Source organism: Miscanthus floridulus, unplaced genomic scaffold (assembly GCF_019320115.1).
Source record: "Miscanthus floridulus cultivar M001 unplaced genomic scaffold, ASM1932011v1 fs_99_3_4, whole genome shotgun sequence".
In the NCBI taxonomy this organism is placed as follows: domain Eukaryota; kingdom Viridiplantae; phylum Streptophyta; class Magnoliopsida; order Poales; family Poaceae; genus Miscanthus; species Miscanthus floridulus.
Window position 1 is genome coordinate 1 of NW_027097451.1, and position 8,664 is coordinate 8,664.

The window sequence follows — 8,664 nt, forward strand, 5'->3', positions numbered from 1 at the left end:
CTCCAAAGAGATGTCAGCACAGCCAGGCGTCTAGCACAATGGTAAAAATGCTCCATTTCTTGGTACAGATCCCAAGTTCGACTACTAGGTATCATACCTTTTTGAGAAATTAAACCCCGACGACACACATGGTACAAGTGACACGCAAACTGTCAGGTCCCATAGGTCAGATGGAGATGGAGAAAGGTCCCATAGGTACACGTGACACGTAAGCCATCGGGTCCCACAGGTGGGATGCAGAAGGACCGAGCGAAGACTTTTATGATGAATTGCAAGTGTCAAGTGACATGCAAGCTGCCGGATCCCACAGGTTGGATGGAGATGGGCCATCGGGTCCCACAGGTTGGATGGAGATGGGTCGTCAGGTCCAACAGCTACACGTGACACGTAAAGTGACACGCAAGCCGTCGGGTCCCACAGGTTAGATGGAGATGGAGAACGATCCCACAGGTATACGTGACACGTAAGCCGTCGAGTCCCATAGGTCGAATGTTGAAGGGTCCCATAGGTACACATCTGATGGTGAAAGGATCGAGCGGAGACTTTATGATGAATTGCAAGCGTCACGGATGAGTAACTGCAGGTCCCATCGGTACATGTCGGATGGAGAAGGGTACTATAGTTGCGACGAGACTTTTATGATGAATTTCAAGCGTCACGGATGAGTACCTGTAGGTCCCACAGGTACACGTTGGATGGAGAAAGTACCATGTGGAGATCTATGATGAAGTGTCGTTCGTTACAGATCGAATATTGTTCATCATAGATGTGTAATTAGTTCAATGATGAAGTACTATTTGTCATAGTATTAAAGGAGATCATCATAGATGAGTCGCGCGAGTGATTTGCGACAAAACCCTATGCTCTTCTATGACTTTTTTGTGACGATGCTTGATTTCATCATAGATAGGGAGGGTTGGAGGATCGTCACCACTGATCTATGATGAAACAGAAATATTCATCATAAAAAAGCGCTCTTCTATGATAGTTTCAGATTTGTCTTTAAGATTTTCATCATAGAAGTTGATATATTTCTAGTAGTGATTCTTTCAACACTTGCAGTAGCCACCGGTAAAAGCAATACCGATTTGATAAGTAAATAGACCCAATGATAAACTTTATCCCTCTTTGTTTCAACAAGTTTTACTAAGAGGTCAACAAGACTGTTTAGGCCTTTGAAAATTTCATCTTTTCTCATGTCATCAATAAAGTTTTCAAGTTGCAAATCGAGTCTTAGCAAGTCAGAGCTTGAAAACACATTAGGGTAAAATTCAGCGAGTCTATGTACCTTGTTTGCATCAAAAGAAGCGAAGGAATCTGCTAGATTCAATGCGGCCATACAAGTAAGCAACTCCATATTTACCTCATCAAACTGATTGTCAAGCTCTTGAATAATTTTATCAATGACTCAATATATACTTCTCTTCTGAAATGATCATCATTTGTTTGGTCCAGAGCAAAACGTGCTGATATACCCTACGACACATAATTATTTTCCATTCCAGGAACTTGAATGCCAAATTCATTGCAAAATATTGTAACCCTTTGAAGAAATGAAACCCACCCTTCAGACCTCATTTGCTGCATTTTACTCTTTGCCAAACGAACAAGTGACATTGCATTAAGAATATCTTGGTCTTTTCTTTACAAACACTCAGACAATTCATTTGTGTGTCCAAGAATGTCGAGCATCAAATGAGCACTAAAAATAAAATCAAATGACTCAAACACTCCAACCATAGTATGTATTTTTGGCCAATCACCCTTTTGTGAAGTATCTCGTCCAAGAGCTATGAGTACATCACGAATTGTGGGATACATAGCAATCATGTTGGCTCACCCCTTTAATCTCTCCTTTCATGTTACTAGCCCCATAGTAGCCTTGACCACAGATTTGAGTTATAGTCAAACCATGACTAACTAGTAAAGATTGAATTGCTTCCTTAAGTGATGAAGAAGTAGTGTCATCTACATGAACAATTCCAAGAAACCGCTCACATGGCCTTCTAGATTTATCTACATAATGCAAGCAAAGGGCTAGTTGTTCTTTATGAGAGACATCACTAGACTCATCAGCTAAAATTGTATAGTGATCTTCACCAATTTCTTTAATGACTTGATCTCTAGTCTCCATTGCACAACATTGAATAATTTCTTTTTGTATATCTGGGCTAGTCAATGTGCAATTACCTGGAGCATTCTTCAAAACAAATTTGTCCACCTCTCTATTATTTGTTGCAAGCCACTTCAAAAGCTCAATCAAGTTCCCTCTGTTGGTAGACTCTTCACTTTCATATGCTCGTGGAATGCCAATCCTTGCTGCAAAAGAAATCTCAAACATCTAAGTGAATAAGTCAACCTAATCTTGTAGAGACGCCGCTCCTCATTATCCACCTTCACAATTTTATCATCAATTGCTCCATGAGGAGTCATAAATAAGTTATATCTTTCTTGAGCTACGTTGTGAGCACTTGTTACACCACCCACATGTAAATCAAGTGTATCATTTCTATCCCAATTTCTCCAACCACCTTCAACAAATGCAGATTTTTTAGTTTTTTCCTTTCCAAACAAATAGCACACAAAGCAAAATGCTGCATCCTTCTTGATACTATATTCAACCCAAGGATATTTGTAAAATCATATAGGATTGAATTGCCGATCTCTATCTCCGATTTTTCTACTTTCAAATCATGTCCATAAGGTTGGAATGGGCCTTTTAGGATATATGATCTTCTGCATCTTGATTGTCTTTTCCCTAGATCAAGTGGAAGCCGACTGATATCATAAACCGGTTCCTTTTCTGCAACTGGAGGTGGACCGGATGGCATTGAAATTGGAGTCACATTTTGTGCAATCACTCTATCTTGATCTGGTCCACCTTGTTCTTCAAACTGCTGTTCCGAAACAGCAGCAGCCACCAAAGGAGATGGAGAAGCAGCCTTTTTCTTTGATTCATATTTTTGAAAAAGAGAGACAATATCACTAGTCCTCTTCATATTTCAATGTCTGCAATAAAATAAAATATTATTTCAATTCATCATTCCAATAATGTAATGATATAGAGAAAAAATCATACCCTATAATTAAAATTAAATAGTCCAATAATATATTCTAATGACTTTGATAAAAAAATATTCTAATGACACAGAATAAAATAAGGTTTTGTGTACCTTACGGCTCGCGGCCAGTGGACGTCTGATGCCTGATGGTAGATCGTTGATTCGTTGTCGCTGATCACCGGCTAGTGGCCACCAGCAAATCAGCAATAGCTGATGCGTGATACTCAGACCTTGTTTAGTTTTAAAAAGTTTTCTTAAAAAGTGTTATAGTAGCCATCACATCGAATCTTGCGATACGTGTATGAAGCGTTAAACGTAGACGAAAAAAAACTAATTGCACAGTTTGGTTAGAAATCGCGAGACGAACGTTTAGAGCCTAATTAGTCTATGATTGAATACTAATTACCAAATAAAAACGAAAGTGCTACCGTAGCCAAACTCTCAAATTTCGTCCGACTAAACAAGACCTCATACGCAAGTCTGTAGCTCTAGGGAGAGATTGGGAGAAAAAATTGGAAACATGCCTAAATGAACAGGCTAATTGACTGAAGGTTTACGTACTGCAGAGGACTCACGTGGCTACTGCAGTGATGCTCGCCGTCTGGTGCCTGCCGCAGTCTGCGGTGCCGCCGGCGCGCCACCGCCGCTATGCGTATTCTGCGAAGCACAACACAGCGGAGGGATAGGTACCGCCGCACTCGCACGATGCGTATTCGCGAAACAGGAAAGGCCGCGGACGCTCGACGTATTGGCTGTTTAGATCCGTATTTTCCTATATCTGTGGGCCTTGCATGGGCTTTGCGCATACCTCCGCCACTGGCGTAGATGAGCGGTTGGCGTGCGAAAAGATTTTTTAATGCCCCTCAGTGCGAACCGTCTGCATAGTGCGCTTTTGCTTCTGACAACTAACGTTCGCATGCTGTAGTGTGCTTGGTTCGTTTTTTTCCTTCCCCCGGTTCGATTCTGGCAGACACTGCGGCTGCTCTTAGGCGGTTGGGCCCAGATTGCATTTAATTTCTTAGCAAGGCCCCAATGGGCTTTAGTCGAGTCGCTCTGAAACTCTCCTACTCTCTCCCCACTTTAGCTGATCACGGCACGGCAGTTTCCAATAAAAAAGCTAATAAACTCTGCTGTGCTGTCTCATTTGCTTGTGAGTTCTGTCCGCTAATTCATTCACCCTGTTCGCTTGTTGGTTTTAACCAGCCCAAACCAGCCAATCAACAGTGTTTTCCTCTCACATAAAACCAGCCTAAACCAGCCCAAACCAGCCCAGAAACCAACCAGCGAACAGGCCGATTGTCTGGTACTTGTCAAACAAGAAGAAGCCAGGGCATTCGGCTGATACATAAACCGACTGATAAGTCGGCTGAAGCTGTTTTGTTATGAGAAAAAAAATACTATAGATTCTAGCTGTTCAAGCGAACGGCGCTAGAAGACCTGCAAGATTTGGCAAAGCACAGCTACATCCCCGTATGTTGAGAGATTAGAAAACAAAATTCCGCCTTAAGCGCAAGAAGGTACAGTCAGCTAGTACTATTAGGTCACTGACTAATAAGCAGACACGCCACACGCATTCCTCAGGGTCATAACTAACTGCTGATGCCCGCAATGTCGGAGACGACGGAGGTGAGACTGCACGGCGCATGGGGCAGCGCGCACGCCGCCATGGCCCGGAACCGGAACGCGCTGGCACTCAAGGGCGTGCAGTACGAGTATGTGGAGGAGGACCTGGACAACAAGAGCCGGGCCCTGCTGCACCTGAACCCGGTCCACGGCAAGGCCCCGTCCTCGTCGTCGACGGCCGGCCGCTCACCGACTCGCTCGTCATCATATCGAGTACGTCGACGAGACGTGGCCCGAGAGCCACGGGTACCCGCCCGCGCTGCTCCCGCCGCGGGAGCCCCGCACGCGGGCCGCGGCCAGGTTCTGGGCGCGGTTCTTCCACGACGAGGTGTCGCCGCTGTCGCGCCCGGTGGTGTTCGCGGACGGGGAGGCAGAGCGCGGGGAGCTGGTGATGGAGATGAAGGCGCGGAAGGGCGAAGCCCAGTAAGGCCCAGTGGGTGCAGATGAAACCCCCCCCAAAAAAAAATCAGTGCTTACCCCCACATCTTGGCCCTTTATGCACCCCCTTGGGCCAACAAGCTGCACCCCCCACGGCCCAACTTCCCAAACCAGCAGCCCAAATGCATCAGCCATCAGTAATCAGCCGGCAGCAGCACGCCGTTTCCAATTCCCCTCCCTCACCCGCCAGCAGCCCAGGCAGCCCAGCGCCACGCGATTTTGATGATCGCGGATCGCCTGCGCCGCCGCCCGCGCCAGTTGCCTTCGTCGCTGCACCTCGCGGCCTCGGCGCCTCGTGGCCGTCGCGGTAAAAAACGGCGCCCTGCGGCTCTGCGCCCCTGCCAGTGCGAGTGCCAGTGCCACCGTGCGCCGTAGCGCCAGTGCGTGTGCGCCCAGTGGGCAGCGGCCCAGGAAAAAAATAGTGCCACGCCCACGACGCTCTGTCGGATTAGGTATTATTTCTTTCTCAATTAATCTGATTTGTTATATATATAATCGGAAAGCCCTAATGATTGGGTATTCTTTTTTATATTGTAGGGTTTATCGGTACAGCTGGGTTTCAATTTGGGAATTGGAGTGATCGCACCGGAGAATTTAGTCTTGAATTATTAAAGGTGCGACTTAAACATTTGGCATGTCATCCTATTTCGAATTTCCCATAGGTTCTGTTCTTGATTCCTAAACTATGCAACCAGCGAATTAGTACATACTTACATATTAGGTTACTAATGACAGGTCAATTAATGGAACGATTTTACAAAAGGAAAGCACCAGAGCCGGATAGTGGCAATAATGCTAGAAATTCACGTTTTGATGATATCAACTGGGAGGAGGAGATTAAGTTTGATCTAGGATTAAGGAAACAAATTGATGATTATCATCCTAATGTTAGAGAGAGGGTGAGAAGAAAGTACTTGGAGAATGGGCCTTGCCAACCTCGCACAGTTCATTTTCCTGTGACAAATATTGGAGGAATTCCAAGAAGGTTTGTTCCAGAATGGTTCGATGAGTTTGGAGGTTGGCTTGAATATAGTGAGTCCAAAGACAGAGCATATTGCTTTTATTGTTTCTTGTTTAGAGAAAAGAAGGATGACGGATATGAAGCATTTGTAAAAAATGGTTGGAATGGCTATCATAGAAAGGAAAGGCTACAAAATCATGTTGGTAATGTCGGTGGCTCACACTATCTGGCAATGAAGAAATGTGATGATCTCTTACAAACAAAACAGCACATTGATGTTGCTTTCCGTGATGTGAGTGAATCTGCTAAGAAGGACTATTTTACTCGTTTGAATGGGTCTATTGATGTTGCTAGAATATTGGTGAAGCAAGGATTGCCGTTTCGGGGCCACGACGAGTCGAAGAAGTCCTTAAATAAAGGGAACTTTAGGGAATTTCGTAATTTTGCAGATGAGCAAAATCCGACCTTAAGAAAGGCAGTAGATAAAAAGAATTCGGATAACAACCTTTTGATTGCTCCTGAAATACAAAAGGATATTGTGCATTGTTTTGCAAAGGAAGTGCTACACTCTATTCTAGAAGAAATTGGGGATGATGTTTTTTGCTTTCTAGTTGATGAGTCGAGAGATGTTTCTTGGAAAGAACAAATGGCAGTGGTCTTAAGATATGTAGATAAATGTGGAATTGTTAAAGAGAGATTTGTTGGTCTTGTTCATGTGAAAGAAACAAATTCTGCAAGTCTCAAGTCTGCTATTGATGCATTATTTGCTGATCGTAAGTTAAGCCTAAAGCAAGTTAGAGGCCAAGGATATGATGGTGCTAGCAATATGCGAGGTGAGTTCAACGGCTTGCAATCATTGATCATGAAAGAAAATAGTTCGGCTTATTATGTTCACTGTTTTGCTCACCAACTTCAATTAGTCCTTGTGGCCATTGCGAGAAAGCATAAAGGGGTTAGTGAATTTTTTACTATGATTTCTATGTTATTGAATGTGGTGGGTGGATCATCTAAGAGAAGGGACATGATTAGAGATATTAATCTTGAAGAAATGAGTAAAGCATTAGGCTGCGGGCAACTTCAGACTGGGACAGGGTTAAATCAAGAGCAAAGTCTTCAAAGACCTGAAGATACTCGTTGGAGTTCCCATTATAAATCTCTCAAAAGTTTGGTTGACATGTTTCCTACAATAGTCAAGGTACTAGAAATTGTGGAAAAAGATAATAAGGATTGGAAAATTAGAGATCAAGCATCAAACCTTCTACGATACTTCCAGTCTTTTGACTTTGTCTTCTATTTGCATCTCATGTTGACTATATTAGGAATCACAAATACCTTGTCATTAGCATTGCAACGGAAGGATCAGGACATAGTGAATGCTATTAAATGTGTGAAAGCAACGAAGTGCCAATTGGATGAACTTAGAAAAGAAAAGTGGGTGAAACTATTAGATGATGTGCATGGATTTTGTGACAAGAATGATATTTGCAAATTGGAAATGGAAGATGAATATATTGATCCAAAGAAGCGGAGGCATAAATCTGGAATTACAAACAAGCATTATTATCAAGTAGATTGTTTTAATGATGTTATTGATTGGCTACTTCAAGAGCTTGACAACCGCTTCAATGAGACAAGCTCTCAATTGCTTGTTTGCTCAGCAGCTTTTAGTCCAAGAGACTCATTCCATGATTTTAGTATAGAAAATTTGATGAGCCTAACGAAGCTTTATCCACATGATTTTGATTCTGGGAATTTGAGGGATCTTAACCACGAGCTTGGCCTCTACATATATGATGTGAGAGATGATGAAAGGTTCTCCGACCTACAAATTGTTGCCGAGCTTTCTCAAACAATGGTGAAGACTAGAAAACACGAACGTTATCCAATGGTTTACCGACTTTTGAAGCTTGTGCTTGTGCTACCTGTTGCTACTGCTACAGTTGAGAGGTGTTTCTCAGCCATAAAAATTGTGAAAACAGAATTGCGCAATCGCATTGGTGATATATATATATGAGCAATAGCCTTATTTGCTATGTGGAGAAAGAAGAGCTGTTGAAAGTCACAAATGAGGCCGTGGTTCGTCGCTTCATGAAAATGCAAGGTCGTAGATTTGATGATGAAGGTTAAAGGTAATATTTGTATTTTTTTTTCATTGGTTCATTTTTTGGTCTTAAAATATTGTTCGTGGAATTCTTCGGTTTAGTAATTATATTTTATCGCTTCTTTATTCTTGCACCCCCCTCCACTTCGCTCTAGCTTCGCCACTGCACGGATGGCCGTGATGGAGGCCGGGATAGTGGAGGACTTCCCAAGCGGCGAGGGCCCGTTCGTGCACAGGTGAGGGCGAAGCCCCCGGCTGCTCGGATCCCTGGACGATACCGCGCGTTCACGTTAGCATGGCCGCGTTCGACCAGCTCGCCGCTGGGTTCGGGACCACCGTGCCGCACGAGCACCTTCAGGCCCCGGCTCCTCCAGCAGAAGGCGAGGCCTCGCGGTGCACCCACGTGACGTGTGCACACTTGATTTATCTCCGTGTTGTAGACTGTTGTTCATCGCGAATGTGTCAGTTGTGTCACTTGT

General features: G+C 43.8%; 2 pseudogenes; both read left to right on the forward strand.

Annotated features, from left to right (window-relative positions):
- Nucleotides 1-4,670: 4,670 nt before the first annotated feature.
- On the forward strand, nucleotides 4,671-5,112 carry LOC136533567 (glutathione S-transferase U10-like; annotated as a pseudogene).
- Nucleotides 5,113-5,866: 754 nt separating this feature from the next.
- LOC136533568 (uncharacterized) lies at nucleotides 5,867-8,211 on the forward strand (annotated as a pseudogene).
- The last annotated feature ends 453 nt before the right edge of the window (nucleotides 8,212-8,664 follow it).